Source organism: Nanorana parkeri, unplaced genomic scaffold, assembly GCF_000935625.1.
Source record: "Nanorana parkeri isolate BGI_ZX_2015 unplaced genomic scaffold, ASM93562v1 scaffold1358, whole genome shotgun sequence".
Lineage (NCBI taxonomy): Eukaryota > Metazoa > Chordata > Amphibia > Anura > Dicroglossidae > Nanorana > Nanorana parkeri.
In genome coordinates this window covers 28898-46799 of record NW_017307626.1, presented here as the reverse complement: position 1 = coordinate 46799, position 17902 = coordinate 28898, and positions in this window count along the sequence as shown.

Below are 17902 nucleotides of genomic sequence, written 5' to 3'. Positions count from 1 at the left end.
ACTGTTGACTGCTATGTAATATACAGTATATTAAGTTTTTATATATCAGACCCAGGCTGTTCTTCTTACAAACCATGTAATAAATGAGACCGCCAGAAAGGTCTTAGAAGTAAAATCCCGGGCTCTGTTGTTCCATTTCTCAGCAGATTCAGACATTGCAGATATTATGGTGCACATAAAGCCCAGTTCTGTTTCTAGTTGGAGGACCCACAGTCATGTTGTGGTTTTACTGGAAAAGCCTTTTTTACATTGGGATAGAGCAGAGGCGCCCACTATTTTTCGTCTGGAGTCCCCGCTGGGGAGAGCAGCGGGGATCCAGAGAAGTGGCGGGAGGAGAGGACATCGCGATCGACTGGTAGATCGCGATCGACCTTGTGGGCACCCCTGGGATAGAGTGTGGAAGGGTTACAAATTGTGGTTTGGTTTGCTGTTAATGTTCCATTTGAGCAACAGAAAACAAAGGGAACCTTAACACACCAGTTAAACATGAGAGGATCTAACCCCTACCCACTCTTTTCTACCTATGCACAACAATTACATTCTAATGTGTGAGCTACTCCCACTTATTCTAGATTATTTGACTGCTTCTGAATGCATTTCCCTGTGAAATAACCTAAAAAGTCCCAAGAGATGCTAATACACATATCACACAAGTTATTTACGAGGATTGGATTTACCGTGTGTGCTGGTACACAGGGGCATAAAACTTACAAACCCATCAAGTCAATTCAGGACAGACCTATTGAAGACCTGAATCATGCTTGTTCTGTATACCTTTTCATAGAGGCTGAGATAACAATCTTTAACCCCTTCATTACTGAGCTAGTTTTCAGTTTCTGTTCATAAATGACTGACACACTTTTTACATTGTTGCTGCGTGATTCTTCCACAGCAGTAATATACTTTCTTACTAAATGTACCCACACATATTATATATAATTTTTTAGAGGACATTTTTACAAATGTTGGCTATTAGGCTGATCCAAACTTAGGAACAGCTAATAATAACCTTAGAGACTGATCCTGACTTTAGTCAGATTCAGATCTCCCTAAAAGCTCTTTGATCGTGAACTGATACATTTCACTCAAAAGATACATTGTATCTTTTGAGTGAAATGTATCTAAACATCGGGCTCTTGAGCTGTCAAAACAAATAGCAGAGAGGTGAGGTAAGTCACTGCTACCTCTCTGCTATTTTCAGCTGTCAAATACGGGATCGCAAATTGCGGTCCTGTATTTGCATGTAACGGCTTCATTCTTTCATTACTGAAAGGAAGAAGCTTCTACAAAAAGCTTAATTATTTCATTAATGAATTCCTCAATACTGAGGCATTCATTAATGACTGGCAACTGCTGAGAATCAGCTGTTACCAGCATTACAAAGCCTGATATAACTCATCACGTACAGTGTACGTGGCCAGTCATATAGGCACAAAGTGCCGGGATGTACACTGTACGTCTCCCGTCACGAACTGGTTAAGGATGCAACTGTTCAAACCACACAATTGTATATCTACCAGTGCCACCAGCATTAGCAGCCTGCACACAGTGTGGAATAGGAAGAAGCTTTTAAATTTACTCTTGGCAAGCTTCAGGTGTAAAACTAACTCTAGCTGGACTGAAATGTACTAAAGGATGAAATGCTTTGGAAAAGGCCCAACAGTTGTTCAGCAGAGCAGTCCTCTGAGATCTGTATTTGCCACTGACCTCCACACAGTATTTGCTTTGTCTCTGAAGCCTTTTGTTTACCTCCTCTGTCAGCGAGGTCACCTTACCCGCCAGATGCAGATTATCCAAATGTACATGCACACTGGCATTATAATAATGTTCCCAAGGTGCCACTAGTGTTGAACTTGGGACCATGGGAACAAATGTCATCTATCCTGTGAGGTTGGCTTTATCCAATGGAACCATTAACCAGGGGCAGCCAAACATCACCCAGAAGGAATGGATGAGGTCGGCATTGGTGATAATACTGTATAAAACTAAATTACTGTACCAGCCACGCCATGAAAACTGTTGGGTCAGTGTTGGGTCACAATTTTCAGTGTTCCCAGAGTAGTAGAAGGTAAGTTGATAAAAAGTTGAAATAAAATGTATTCTAGGGTGTTGCAGAGCACACACACAGCAGTATATAAAGCTACTGTGTACAATGAACTGGAAATATGAGCTCAGCTAGTATCACAAACAAAGGTGCATAGTACAGTAATTATGGCAGGCCATTAGATTTCAGGTTATACTAGTCACATTATGGGTGAAGGAGAGGGTCTAGCTAGAATGGATTACCACACTATTCTGAACACATCAAACTATTCTTTGTTAACCAACTGGTGTGAAAGCCTAGAGGGCAGTCCAACCCTTATTTGATGTTTTCTTTAATGGTTAGCTAGGACCCTGATGCTGCAAAGCCACATTCTTAAATATGAATGGGAGGATGATGTATCATTTTAGGTGCAGCATAGTTTTTTACAAAGTGTCACCTACACACCAAGAAAGCTGTAGTAGTAGCCTGTGCAAAAAGCAGGACTGTAATAAATAAATCTTAAATAGCAATACCTGAGTCAAGGATATCTAATAGCTAATGATACTTTTCCAGCTTCAAGACTAGACTAGAGAAAAACTCAAAAGTTACAAGACAGCTGTCATTTTTAACCACTTGCTGACCAGGGTTTTAAACCCCCTTCCTGTCCAGGCCATTTTTCAGTATTTAGCGCTGCAGTACTTTGATGTTTATTCCGTCATGCAACGCTGTACTGAAATTAATGTTATACCATTTTTTAGGGACAGATAGAGCTTTCTTTTAGTGGTATTTAACCCTTTTGTGACTGACGACGTACAGTGTACGTCGCCAGCATCGGGGCTGTTTAAACAGACTCCCGGCGACTTTTGCCGCCGGGAGTCTGTTTAAACTTGTAAAGCCGACTGTCGGCTTTACAACAGAAGCGATTCTGGCGACTTACCTGTCGCCAGATCGCTGCTGTGTCCCGAAGAAGGCCCCCCCCGCCGGACACCGCCGCCGCGCTTCTCGGGCTCTGTTGCCCCTCCTACGGGCCCGGGACCGCCGTCCGCGGGGAGCTGGGGAGGAGGTCGTCGAACTTCCGTTCATCAATCCCCTCCCTGTTTCGTTTTACTCGTTGTAACCTAATCTTTTATATTTCATTTAATGGGTAAAATGGGTATTTTGTTGTGTTTTGAGGCATTTAATTAAATTTATCACTAAATTTTGGGGTTTAATAAGGAGTTGCGCTAATATTGAGCAACATAAAAATTTGCAACTACCACCATTATATTGTATAGGGTCTTGGCATTCAGAAAATATATAATGTGTGGGGGTTTTAAGTAATTTTCAGGCCTAAAATGTGGAATATAACATGGGTGCAAAAAAATGAAAAAAAGGCCAGTCATGAAGGGGTTAATTACCACTGCGGGTTTTCATTTTTACTATATAACGAAAAAAGTACCGTAAATTTTGGGGAAAAAAAGTTTTCCCTACGTTCTGTTATAAAACATTTATTATTACCCATATTTTTGGTAAAATATAAAAGTCGGGGTCACGTCGGGTAAATAGACACCAAACATGTCAAGCTTTAAAATTGCGTGCGCCCACAAAATCGCAAAAAACGACCTTGCCTAAAATTGGCCATAGGCGACGCTTTAAAAGCTTTTACCGCTCATCAGTTTAGTGTTATCAGTGATTGATGGGCCTAGAATTATTGCTCTCACTGTGACGTTCGCGGCGATATGTAACGTGCGGCACAATCGTTTAAGCATGCAGGCCCGACGCGTATTTACGCGTGTAAGTGCGCGGGGGTGGGGACGTGAAACTTTTTTGGGTGGTTTATTTTTTTAATATGAGATTTTAATGATTTTTTTTTAAAAAAATGTTTTTGTCCCCCCGGGCACCGCAGGGGGGACAGCGGTGCCCGAGATAACCGGCAGCAGCTACGGAGGGGGAGGGGCGCGGCAGCAGGGGGGGGGGATGCAGCACATTTTTCCGAGCACTGGGCGGGTAGTTGTTTTCTATATTTAGCCCTGCTTTGGGCAAGCAGGGCTGAATGTAGAGCAGGGAAGCCGCTTGTTTATTTACAAGTGATCTCGGCGATGTCACCGAGATCACATGGATGCAGCCTGGAGGTGTCCCCCCCCCACCGTGTACCTCACTCCTTGCTGGCCACCTCTGTCTGAAGAGCTTCAAGATGGAGAGCGGGGAGCAGAGCGGATAACGTCCGTTCGCTCCTATGTGAGTTCAAATTCTCAGGTGACCACCTTTTCAGCTTTATTTAATAAAGTTGCAGAAACCAGCAACCAACTGGCTTTCAGATAAGTTAACCTGTCATATTGGTTGCTATGGGTTATTGCAGTGTAGTGTTATTGCAGTCAATAGATTAGACCAGTATTAAGGAGACCAAGGGGGAGACTCTCATGGTAGTAATCATGTGGTATGTAATGATATCACAGCTCTGGTTTTGGGTGCCGCCCACCATCTATGGCAGTGGGGCTGTGTGTATGCTGCTGACCACAAAAATAAAATGGTTGTAGCTATGTAAAACTATGTAACTATGTTGTGAGTTCTAATCCATGTGCAACCACCTTTTCATATTTATTGACTAAAATTGTAGAAACTGCAGAAACCAATAGCAACCAATTGGCTTTCTGACTAGGTAGCCTTCTATATGGATTGCTATGGGTTATTGCACTGTGGAAGCAGCAGTCAAGATGCCCTGTGGTTCAAGGCAATGGACTCTTCAAAAAAAAGTTTAAGAAGGGAAGAGCCTTTAGGAGGTCAAGAGGGACACTGCTCTAGGTCTGATGGCAGCAATTTAACACAATGTTTGACCATGAATCCACTAATTACATGGCAAGCATTGATATCACAGCTCTGGTTTTCATCCCCACCCCTCTATCTGAGGTGGTGGTGTTGTGTATATGCTGCTAACCGCAAAGATAATATGATTGTGAGTTCAGATCCTCTTACAACCACTGTTTCAGATTTATGTATTAAAGTTGTATAAACTGCAGAAACCAATAGCAACCAATTGGCTTTAGACTAGGTAGCTTTTCATATTGATTGCTATGAGTAATTGCACTGTGCAGGTGGAGGACATCCTTTTTTTCAAGGCAATGGACTCTTGAAAGTAGAGTTTAACCAGAAAGGAATAGCCTTTTGGAGGCTGTTTGACCATTAATCCACAATTCGTATGGTGTATAATGATATTACAGCTCTGGTTTGGGCCCCACCCACCATCTGAGGCAGTGGCGTTGGGTGTGTGTTGCTGACCACAAAAATAAAATGGTCGTGAGTGCAAATCCCCAGGTGACCACCCTTTCAGATTTATTTATTAAAGTTATAAAAACTGGTGTCCTTTGCTTCAAGGCAATGGACTCTTGAAAGTAACTGAGCCAAGTGGGAGGCTGGCCTATGTCTAATGGCAGCAATTAAATATAATGTGCGACCATTAAACCACTAATTGTCTGGTATGTAATGATATCACAGCTCTGGTTTGGGTTCTGCCCACCATCTGAGGAAGTGGCGTTGGGTGTATGCTGCTGACCGCAAAAATAAAATGGTTGTGAGTTCAAATCCCCGCATAACCACCCTTTCAGATTTATTTATTAAAGTTATAAAAACTGGTGTTCTTTGGTTCAAGACAATGGACTGAGTTTTAACAGGTGGGGATAGCCCATTGGAGGCCAAGTGGTAGACTAGTCTAGGTCTAATGGCAGCAATTAAATACAATGTGTGACCATTAAACCACTAATTGTATGGTATGCAATGATATCACAGCTCTGGTTTAGACTCCACCCACCATGTGAGCCAGTGGCATTGGGTGTATGCTGCTGGCCTTAAAAATAAAATGGTTGTGAGTTCAAATACCACCTCTTTAGATTTATTTAATAAAGCGGTATACACTGCAGTAACCAGTAACAATCAATTGGTTTTCGGACTACGTAGACTTTCATATTGGTGGCTCTGGGTTATTGGACCTTGCAGACAGTTGAGATGGTGTCCTTTGGTTCAAGGCAATGGACTCCTGAAAGTAACTGAGCCAAGTGGGAGGCTTGCCTATGTCTAATGGCAGCAATTAAATATAATGTGCGACCATTAAACCACTAAGCGTCTGGTATGTAATGATATCACAGCTCTGGCTTGGGCCCCACCCACCGTGTGAGCCAGTGGCGTTGGGTGCATGCTGCTGGCCTTAAAAATAAAGTGATTGTGAGATTGAATCCCCAGGTGACCACCTTTTCAAATTTATTAACGTTGAATAAACTGCTGAATTCCAGTAGCACTCAATTGGCTTTCAGACTACGTAGCCTTTCATATTGGTGGCTCTGGGTTATGGAACCTTGCAGACAGTTGAGATGGTGTCCAAGGCAATGGACTCTTGAAAGTAACTGTTTTTTTTAATCAGATGGAGATAGTCATTGATGCCAAGATTAATTTAACTATTAATCCACCAATCATATGGTATGTCATGATATCACAGCTCTGGTTTTGGCCCCGCCCACCATCTGAGGCAGTGGTCCTGTGTGTAGGATGGCAATCTCACTATCTCACTAATAGAATGGTTGTGAGTTTGAATCCACAGATGGTCACCAATTCAGATTAGTTTATTAAAGTTAAATAAACTGCAGAAACTCATAGCAACCAATAAGCTTTCATATCGGGTATGGTTCATATTGGTTGCTACTGGATACTGCACTTTACAATTTGTATTAACTTACTTGATAACCTCAATTTGAGTTGTATTACCACTGTTCACAGGCTTCTGCATCCGGGTCTGTGGCTCAGCATGAAGGGCGATGACTGTGTAATCTGAAGGCTGAGTGTTCGATTCCCAAGGTAGATCAAACTACCTAATGGTTGTTTGGGGCGAAACAGCAACCATGTGCTTGGCAAAATGTGAAAGGGCGTCCCTGTTCACAAAAACCTGGTGAGAGGTTAAAGAGCAGACCTTCTCCCCAAAGAACTATGAGGTGGTTGGCACCACATGAATGAAACCTCAGTGACATAAACTCCAGCAGGGAAGGGGTATCCCTGGTCACAGAAAACTGGTGAGGGGTAAAGGAGCAGACCTTCTCCCCAAAGATCTATGAGGAGACACCATGTCAATGAAACCTCAGTGAAGTAAACTCCAGCCATGTGACACTGAAGCTGCGTGTCTGTGGAGACATGGGAATGAAATGCCAATGAAAGGGGCACCTTACCATGCAAGAGGATAAAGGGTGAGGTCAGCACCCCCCCTCAGCTGCTGCAATGTGAGTAAGTTGGAAGAGGCCCAGAGCCTCACACAAAAAGGTCAAGGATAACCAGTAATTTATTTTTGCATTAATTTGCCTAAATATAGGAAATTTTCAAGAAACCTTGCACAGGCCTCTCTGTCAACTCCACCATACTCAGTGCACAGCCTTCCTTGCACAGGATCATTCGGCTACTTCCCCAAGGAAGGTGATCCGCACCACAACCTCTTCAAGTTTCCCAAGTAACGCAGTCCACACCACCACATGTTCAAGCTCTGAACACTTTCACTGGGACTTCACACAATTTTGCACCCATCACACAACCCAGTGGGGTTGGTCCTGCTTCAGGTGACCAACTTTGCACTCACTCGTGGGAATCAAACCCACAACCTTCTGATTCAGGCTTCAGGAGCCTTACATGCTGCACCACAGAACCAGAAGACAATAGAATGAGTTGCTCATGTTCCTATATCATGGAGATTTGCTCTCTGAGCCTATTGAACTCTAAAACAAATATATTACCGCAGTAGAGATTCGAACCGGGCAAGCCAGGGTTTGCAGCATTTTAAATCATCAGGCAAACCACATGCACCACAAGGCCTGGACGTATGCAAACCTTCTCAGTAAAAGTATATACTAAAGACAGCTTTGGGGGTGGGATTATATAAAAAGTGTATAGTGGCTCATGAATCATAGAATAAGAATAGATTGCTATTGGCTATTTCACTTTGCAATAACCAATAGCAAACTAGGTATTGCACCCGCCCTCTGCTGCTGTCAATCAGCAGAGGGGGACCTGAAGTTCTCCGTCAGGTCCTCTTCTAGTGATTGACAGCAGCAGAGGGCGGGTGCAATAGCTAGTTTGCTATTGGTTATTGCAAAGTGAAATAGCCAATAGCAATCTATTCTTATTCTATGTTGCCTCTGAGAATAAATGGACTTGACTGATACCGAAAGGGATCCAAGCCCTGTGTAGAGTGGTCAAGCCCATGGAGCAACAGAGGCTGAGGACATTCAAGTTACTGCTATAGGAGCCCCTAGGCTCTTTTGCAGTTTGTTCCAAGTGAGGGATGGAGGCTTGCCCACTCTTAGTAAGAAGGGCATAAGGAGGGTTTAAGAATATCATTCCCGCTGCTTGCTAACTTGGAAGGCTCTAGAAAGCGGTCATCCAGAGCTTTTACAGATTGATTTTCCAGAGGGAGCCATGCTAATTTAAAGAGTGGAATTGACTGCAAATCCACAATGGATTAGGGCCCCAGTTGACTATATCAAAAACAGGTGGCAGCTGTTCCCTCGTGAAAAACATGGGAGTATGGTTCAAACGGCCCTGCATAATCAACATGAACTCCTTGGACCAGAGAGGGCTTTCAACCTAGTCAGAGACTGACTTTACAATGGAAAACCCTACCCACAAGAACCAACCCAATGGGGCACCTGCAGAGGCAAGGTCTGATGGAGTTGGTGTCAAATGATTTCTGTACGACGTACTGAGCTGGCCAGCTGGAAGCACTTTTGTAGCTCCGTACGACGTACGTCCTTGGCAGCAAAAGGGTTAAAGCCTGATATGTGTGGACAAGGGTTCACCCGATATGCACAGGCTTTCCCAACAAAAGATCAAAGAGCTTCCATTGTGGATAAATTCTATTGGAAAAGTTGTTTGCCCATTATGGGCTACCCCAGAAGATTCAGTCAGCATGTTCAAAAGAGAAGCATGTGTGCCAGTGGATCTGGCCTCCTTGCCATTGAGCAAATGCAAATGCCCACCCAGACTGAGTCACCTTCAGCTGGTTCAACTGCTCCTTGACAAGCTCCAAAAACATCTTCACAGCTTCCTGAAACTACAAAGGAACTGTCTGTCAGAGAGCCATATGAGCCTATTGGGCAAAGGGTCAGAATACAGATGTGACCTACCAAAAGACTATTTAATTACTCAGGACAGCTCTAAAGAGGTCATCCCCAATATACACAGACTAACGCACAAGCACACCCAGTTACGGTACCAGTGGATGATACCCCAAACCCATTGTCTTTACTATTAGGCTAGGAACAGTTATTTAGTTCCATGTAAATGCTAATGCTGGGTTAAGTTTAGCTGGTTTGCAATTACAACGAAAGACTTTCAGCGGGGGAGAATGTGTACTCCTGGCTGGCAGCTCCTTTAAGGAAGGGAGCTACACAGCTCAGGCTTTATTTAGGCTGTCCCGCAGCAGAAAAGAGACGAGGGATCCTGAGTGGCTACTGTGTTTATCACATTCCTGTTAGTCGGGTAATTCTGCTCTGTTCTGGCCAGTGCATTCGACAAACCCTTTCACAGGCGATAAGGAGGAACTAGTGCCATGGGCCCTGTCTTAACTATTGCTTGTTTCTGTATTTAATTTCAAGTTAAAGTGGACCTTTACCCATATCTTTAACCACTTGCTGACCAGGTGTTTACACCCCCTTCCTGGCCAGGCCATTTTTCAGTATTTAGCGCTGCAGTACTTTGACTGACATTTATTCCGTCATACAACGCTGTACTGAAATGAATTTAATACCATTTTTTGGGGACAGACAGAGCTTTTTTTTTTTGGTGGTATTTAATCACCACTGGGGTTTTTACTTTTTACTATATTAAGGAAAAATTACTGAAAATATTGAAAAAAACAAAACTTTTTTTATACATTATGTTGGGAAACAATTATTATTACCCAATTTTTTGTAAAATATAAAAGTCGGGGTCACTTCGACACCAAACATGTCAAGACACCAAACATGTCAAGCTTTAAAATTGTGCCGCGAAATCGCAACAAACTACCATACCCAAAATTTACTATAGGCGACGCTTTAAAAGTTTAGTGTTATCAGTGATAGATGGCCCTAGAATTATTGCTCTCATTGCGACGTTCGCGGCGATATTTAACAGCGCGATGTAACGGGCGCAATCGTTGTTTTCGCACGTATGCGCACCCAGCGCATGTTTGCATGCGTGTATGTATGGGTGGTGACTTTAAAAAAAAAATCTGTTTTTTTAATTCTTTTTCATGTGTAACTTTAAAAAATGTTGGGAAACTTTAATTTTTTTTTTACTATTTTTTTTTTTTTTACTTAACTTTATTGCTATCACAGAGGGGGCTAAGAAGCCCCCTTATGTGATAGCAAAGAGGATGTGACAGGTCCTCTTTATGGACACATCAGGGGTCTCCAAGACCCCTAATGTCACCTAGGACCCCAAAAAGAAGCTGATGAAGCAGAGATCTAGCGGGGCTAACTGGCCGTATATACACGGCCTGTTAGAACAGGCCGCTACAGCAGGCCGGGAGGGGGTTAAAATAACAACATACACACCTTTAGAAATGTTTAGTAATGACAATTTACAAACACATACTTCAAGATAATTGCTGGCTTTGTATTCTTTGCATACCTTATTTTTCTTTTCTTCCCCAGTCTTCTGACAGTGGCCATGTTTACTAAGAGCAGATTACTAGCTCTCCTATTACTTCCTGGATTGCTGGCGCATGTGACTAGGACATGGGACCATGCACATCATCTCAGGGGAGGAAAATGCCTTTCCTTGAAAACTCATGAGATTACAGATGAGATTTCCTAGTAATGCTCTGCTGATGACAAGGCAATCCCAGTGTGCATTGTGCAATGCTCTGTTGATGACAAGGCAATCCCAGCGTGCATAGCTTTGGCAAACTGAATCTTTTTGCCCTTTCAAAGCAGGAAGAGAATGCTTTGCAAGTGTAAGTATTTCAAAATCACAGCATATTACACCTGACATGTCTATGTTATTATTAATCATCATACATAGAGGGATGCATTTGTAGAATCTGATAAATGTCCACTGTAATCTTGCTGTTGCTATAACTGCTTGAGCAGATCTTCCCTTCTGTCCAGGCTAATAAACCTCTCTCCATTGTTATTGGTGTGTCAGGGTGGGTCATTGCGGGGAATGACAGGAGAACCCAACATCTCTGCAACTTCATAGGGAGGTATTGCTACACACATATGCATGTTACCATGGCAGTTCTATTAAGTTTATTGTGGGGAAGGTTGGATCTTGCAGTAAAGCTGAGGAGAACAAGTGCTGCAGAAACAAAATGGAGGGAGAAACCAATAGTCAATTCACACAGCTGTGTCTGTCTACCACATCTTTGTTTTTTTACAGACAACCTTCCTGCCACTGCCATGCTTTCAGGCAAACCGGACTGGAGAATGACTAAAATCTTTATCACTGAAAAGAAAGAAACAAGTGCATCTGTCTCCTCTACTGTTGTCCAATCATTAAGTCCATTGTTGAAGTAAACCTTTCCAAGAGAAATATGGGGATGCATTTTCTGACCTCCAGAAAATGCTAGTTGCCTGGCTAGTTGATACTATTGGCCAGAAATGCTTTTTAGAATAATGGTCTCTAAAATCTGTCCATAAGAACAAATTGCCACAGTTATCTAACAAAAACACACACAACATTTTACATTATATCTTTTCTAAAAAAATTACTTAGGCAATCAATTTGCTTGATGAAAATCATATGTTACCATCTAACAATGTCACCTTGAGGGCCCATTCACACCACCTCCGGTTCACCTCCAGACTAGAGCAGATTGTTTCTGGAGCTAAAATGCATCCCAATGTTTCCCTATGCTCTTCTTGGCCTCAGTTCACACCATCGCAGTCTGTTCCAGACCAGACCAGACCAGACCAGAAAAATGTGCGTGTTCCAAACCAGACAAAATGTGACACACAGCAAGCGTGTCAAAAACACACCAGAACGCAACACAATGGGGGGAAAAAAACATTTTATTTTGGCTGGTTTGGATGATCTCATCACCCCTTGACTTCCTGCTTCTGTGGGTAGAGAGATTTGTGCAGATAGGAACCATGATGGCTGAAGTGGGCCCCCGAATTCTTTGTAGAACTTGTGGAAGCCTGCCCAGAGCAGTATGATCCGAGGAATGGCCAATATAAGAACAATAATAGGAAGATGGACAAGTTGAGAGGCATTGCTGCCCAGGTTGTCCCTGGCTATGATCATTTGAGCAGCTCTGAAAAGAACAACTGTGGTAAAGTTCATGTCTCCTATGTGCAAGCATTGTGATGCTCTTTTCGTGGCTATCTGTAGGTCTTGCAGAGGTCCCCCAGCAAGACCTAAAAGTGAACGCGGCAAAAACACATCAAAAAAGCAACGCAGTGTGTTCCAGAAAATGGTGTGAACCTGCCCTAAAAGAGAAACTTAGACCTGGGTAGCTGAGACTAGATGTGTTGTTTTACAGTAAACCTGTAATGTAAAAAATACAGGTGCTGTCATTGCATTGTATGACTTTTATACTGATCATTGTTTTATTACTTTTTGAGCTGGTGACAGGGGACAAGTATATACAGACAGGGCCGGCCTTAGGCCTTTAGGCGACCAGTGCGAGAAAGCTTTACAGCGCCCCTCAGTGAGCACACCCCTCAGTGACCACACCCTTCAGTGGCCACACCCATTTTCCCCAATATCCGCACCATTTAAAGACTCATATTTTGTTAAGCCGCAAAGAAACATTTAAAAAAGTATGATAAAAATAAAACTTTTATTCACAGGTATTAAACTTGTAGGCACAATATAAGTATTCTTATTACATAAAAACAACAGAAGGCAAACAATAAATGTCAAACTAAAATAGAGTCTATAAAAATAAAGTGTCAGGTTGTCATGCCGACCCCTTTTTTCAAGTAAGTGTATCTAGAAAAGTCAAAATAGAAAACAGAACACAAAACCTAGACTACGTGGTAAATTAATGAATTACTATTTCCCCGAATATACAAAAAAATGTATTCAGGCGCATAATAACTTTTTTGAGAATGTGTTCTGTGAATGCGCGCCACCATCTTGGAGGCGGGGACCATGACGTTACATGACGCCATGCATGCGCGGCGTCAGGTGATGTCACACGACGATATTGGCCCCACCATCTTGGTGTATACCTAGATATACACCAAGTTTTTTTTACATTTGTTATTTTTTTATTCTTTATTTTTTACTTTTGGGGGGCTTTGGGGAAATATTAGGGGTCCAAACAGACCCTCAGTACAGAGACTTCCCATTCATTCAGACACTGCTGATAGTAAAATATTTACTATCACCAGGTTCTGAATGGGGAGGAGCCTCTGTACTGACTGCTTCTCCCCATTAAGGAAATCTTGAATGAACAGGAGGTGATGTAAATCACCTCCTGTTCATTCATAACTGGGGACACATAGTACTATGTGTCCCCAGTTATTTACAAACACTGGAGCGATCGCTCCAGTGTTTGCCTTCACACAAAGGGGACCGGTGGGGGAGGTGGGGATGGAGCGCTGTCATGTCGGATGGCCAGCGCTGAGGAGGAGAGAAGCCGCCCCGAGGACGAGCTGTGTCGGCTGCCTGACGCCTTTGTTGCCATGGCGCACCCCTAAGGCCGGCCCTGGCTATGCCCAAAAACTACACTTTTTGTGCTTCCGTCTATAAATGAAGGAAATACAGACCTGTTGATACTCTTACTTTAAGACAAACCAAGACCATAGACTGCAGTGCCAAAACAGGTAAAAGAACACTAGGGTAACAGCAAAGGACCTACATAAATCTCAAATTTGCTGAACTCTGTGTTTGCATAAGGCAAAACACTGAACAAGACATATTTTCACAAGACACTGTAGAGTAAAATAAAATTAGAAATAAGTTTGCAAAAGATAATCTGGATGTTCTAGGACACACTGTGAACTGATGAAGCAGAGGTTGAAACTCTGGCAGACAAAAGAAATGGCAACGGAACAGAAAAACCCCCCAGAATATCAATGTAAAACCTCTCCCCATCCATGAAGCATATGGAGGAAGGCCATTATGTTTTGGAGCTGCTTAGCTGTCTCAGGGCATAGACAGATTAGGATCATAGTGGGCATTTAAAATTGCATCCTGAACTTTTACATTGCAACATTGGAGAAGCAGCTAGTCACCTGAAACTTGATAGAAGTTGGGTGATGCTACAAGAAAATATAATGAAACAGTAATTCAAGAACAAAATTTGTATTGGAATGGCCAAATAAGAGCTTTAAAAATCCCTGAAAATGGTTTGAAAAGAAGGAATTAGGTACCGTATATACTCGAGTATAAGCCGAGTTTTTCAGCCCATTTTTTTTGCTGAAACGTGCCCCCCTCGGCTTATACTCGAGTCAGTATATAGGTGGCCGGAGACTGCCAGATGACCCCGCTCGGAGCGCCGCCCACCGAAGCAGCAGTGACGCGACGCTCGGCGAGGTAAGTAAGAAGGAAGAAAAAACCCGTTTAGGTTATTTTTCTTTTAAATAAATATTAATGTAATTTTATTGGTATCTATCTACCAGTAGCTGCCTCATTTCCCTACCCCGGGTCAATACTTTTTCCCAGTTTTTTGTAGTAAAAGTAGGTACCTCGGCTTATATTCGGGACAGCTTATACTCGAGTATATACGGTAATATGCCTTCTATTGTAAAATTCTGATCACCAACTAAAGGAAATGTTTGGTGGAAGTTAATGTTGCTAAAAAACTTTTACATGTACTAAATACAACTTCTTGCATACTTTTTCCAACTTAGACTATGAATACTTAAAAGAAATCTGTCAGGTTAAAATTAAGAGCACTGCCATTGGTAAATTATTTTAAAGATACAAACTCTTGAGCTGTCATTCCTATACAAGCATCAATACTACCCAACACATAACTGAACAAGAATGTGCCGACATGAAATATGTATAAATGGTTATTCCCATTAGATGATTCACAAAGTAGTGCATGTAAGAAAATGACAGCTTTGGAGCCTGACAGGTTCCCTTTAAACAATGTGTTCAATAACGATATGAAAATGGCAAAACATTTCGGTGAGTCTTTTATTTAAGTGGGTTGTGCAAATAATATACCAAAACACAGACTTTTGGAGGTATGCATGTTTACTACACCCAAAGCTTATGTAGACTTTTGGGTTGTGAAATGCAAAAATACCTGCACACTGAAGAATACAGTTTCTAAATAGCCATGGCAGCTGAGGTCAAGTTATTCTGTGCACCCAGAAGGGTTATCTAATTGATTACATTGCCCTGTCTAATTGTCTTGAAGGCCCAGACCCAGCATAAAAATATCCGAGACCAGCTTTCCTACTAGGTATTGCAGATGTGCATTAAAACCCAAGTAGGTAGCTGCTCACGTCTAATATGTCTTGCTGTTTGCCCCTTTTTTGTTATAAAGAAATGAAACATGCACTCCCTTTAGGTTAAAGGAGAACTCCTAGGGGTTGAGTGCTTTCACTCATCCTCATAGTTCTAGCCGACCTGTGACAATGAAACTGTCACAGGTCGGCTCAGTAGATCGGGAAGTGAGCGAACACATACCGGCGTTCGCTCACTTCTCGATCCTGTCACGGCATGGAGCCGTGACAATGGAGGGGCTGGATTCCCCCCTCCCCGCTCCGATCCTCCAGCGCTGACTGGCGGAACGGACGGGGGAGGGGGCGGGTACAGCTGGCTCTGCCTCTAGATAGGCAGAGCCAGCTGTTACTCACGCAGCTGGGCGGATCCAGACATAATTGTCGGGATCCGTTTCAGCTGCGGCGTCTCAGTATACCGCGAGCTGTAGTTCGCGGTATACTGAGCTTAGGGTGACAGGGGGACGCTAGTTTGTGTCCTCCCGTTACCCTTAGGAGAACTATGGGGAAAAGCCCTAACCCCATAGTTCTCATTTAACAGCTACTACATAATTATTATATCCAAAGCAGAAAAATATCACCTCTGACCACCAGGTGGCACCACGTGCACATTTCACCGGGTGGCACCACGTGCACATGACGGCAGCTAATTTTATTGCTGTAGAAACAGGGGACTGCTTTATTAAACATATTTTGTTTGTAACCAAGGTAGGAACAGGAACAGCAGAAGATTCAGTTTCAACTTACAATGGGGGCTCACAAGGAACATACTTAAAGTGACACTAAACTCAGGAGTTACATCTTAAAAATACATTCAAGTACCTTGACTATTAACAAAAATGCAGCTTATTTGCATCACTCAGATGTAGATCCTCAAACCATCTCTGAATTGGTGCTGACACTGTCCTGCCTTCTGGGGGGGGGGAAGGGTGACTACTCCAAGCTTACTCCTGTGATGGACTACAATCTGACATTAAATTTCTATTGAGATTGTAGTCCATCACCTTGGAGCGGTGGCTACTTTACAACACACAGAGGGACCATGGGGAACAAAAGTAGCCCCCCTCCAGAAGGCAGGACAGTGTCAGCACCAATTCAGAGAATATTTGAGGATCTACAGCCGAGTGATACACAAATAAGCTGCATTTTTTTTTAAACGTTAAGGTAGTGGAATGCATTTTTAAGATTTAACTCTTGTTTACTCTTTAACAATACGCAAACCTCATTGCTATCGGGGGTTGCACCGATACCAAATACAGTACTCGGTAAAAGTACGAGTACATGTACAGATACTTTGAGCTCCAAGACTAGACTAAAGAAAAACTCAAAAGTTAGAAGGCAGCTGTCATTTGTAAGGAGCACACGGAGCTCCTGGGATTTGTACATCTATGATTTAATGTATGATTTTGTTTTTATAAATATAAATAAAAGGAATGCACCGATACCAGTTTTGCGAGTACAAGTACTGATACTTGCCCAAGTACTTACAAGTACTGATACATTTTTGTTTATTGTCATGTGACAGCTTTTCTAAAACAATACAGAATAATTATTTCAGGACAGTGGTGGAGCGCCAGAGCCAGGTCCCTACTGCAACCGCTGCAACCCTGGTAGTTCTCATGAAAATGCCAAGCATCGGCACTGGTACTCGAAAAAGTTCGGCTCATCCCTAGCTATTACCATGAAAAAGGTTAACTAAATTATTCCAACTCAGCGCCCATGTAATGGGAACCTTCTACTTGTGAACACCCACATAAGAGGGCTCTCCTGCCTGTGATCACCAACTGTCAGGGCTGGAGTAAGGGGCCAGGTGTGAAACCCCTTGGCAGGGACGAACAAAGTCCAAAAATCGTAGTACAAAAGGATAATCCAATCGGGTAGTCAGGTCCAGTTCCGGGTCGTGGCGGGCAGCAGGAATCGTAGTCGAAGGGTCAAGCAAAAGGGTCGGTAGCCGAGAAGTCAGATCAAACAACGGGTTCACAGGAGGGAGCTGGGTGTTCACCATAAGGTAGAATAACTCAGCAATGAGTCAAGGCTCTGACCAGCTTTAAATACACAGGGAACCCAGTACCGCCCCCTGGCTGCCAGGGCAACCAGGAAGCTTCCCCAGTCAGAGTCCAATCACAAGGCTGAGGGCAAGTGGTGAAGGCTGAAGTCTTCCCCCAGCCTGAGTAGCACCTGTGGCTTGGAATGGCGCAGGCGCACTATGCTCGCACGTCCGCGCACTGGCCACACCAGTGTCAGATGCCATGCCAGGGGGAGGGGGAGCTACCCGTGCCCGATGCCCGCGCCTGCGAACCTGCCAAGGAACGGCCCCCATGGGTCCCTGACACCCACGTAAAGGGATCCTTCTCCAACTCACCACCCATGCAAGGGGACTGTTCACCCTCTCACCAGCAATGCTCTCACTCATCACAAACATAAAGGAACCCTTTTCCTACTCACAGTACATGCAGGGGACCTTTCTTCTACTCATCACCAG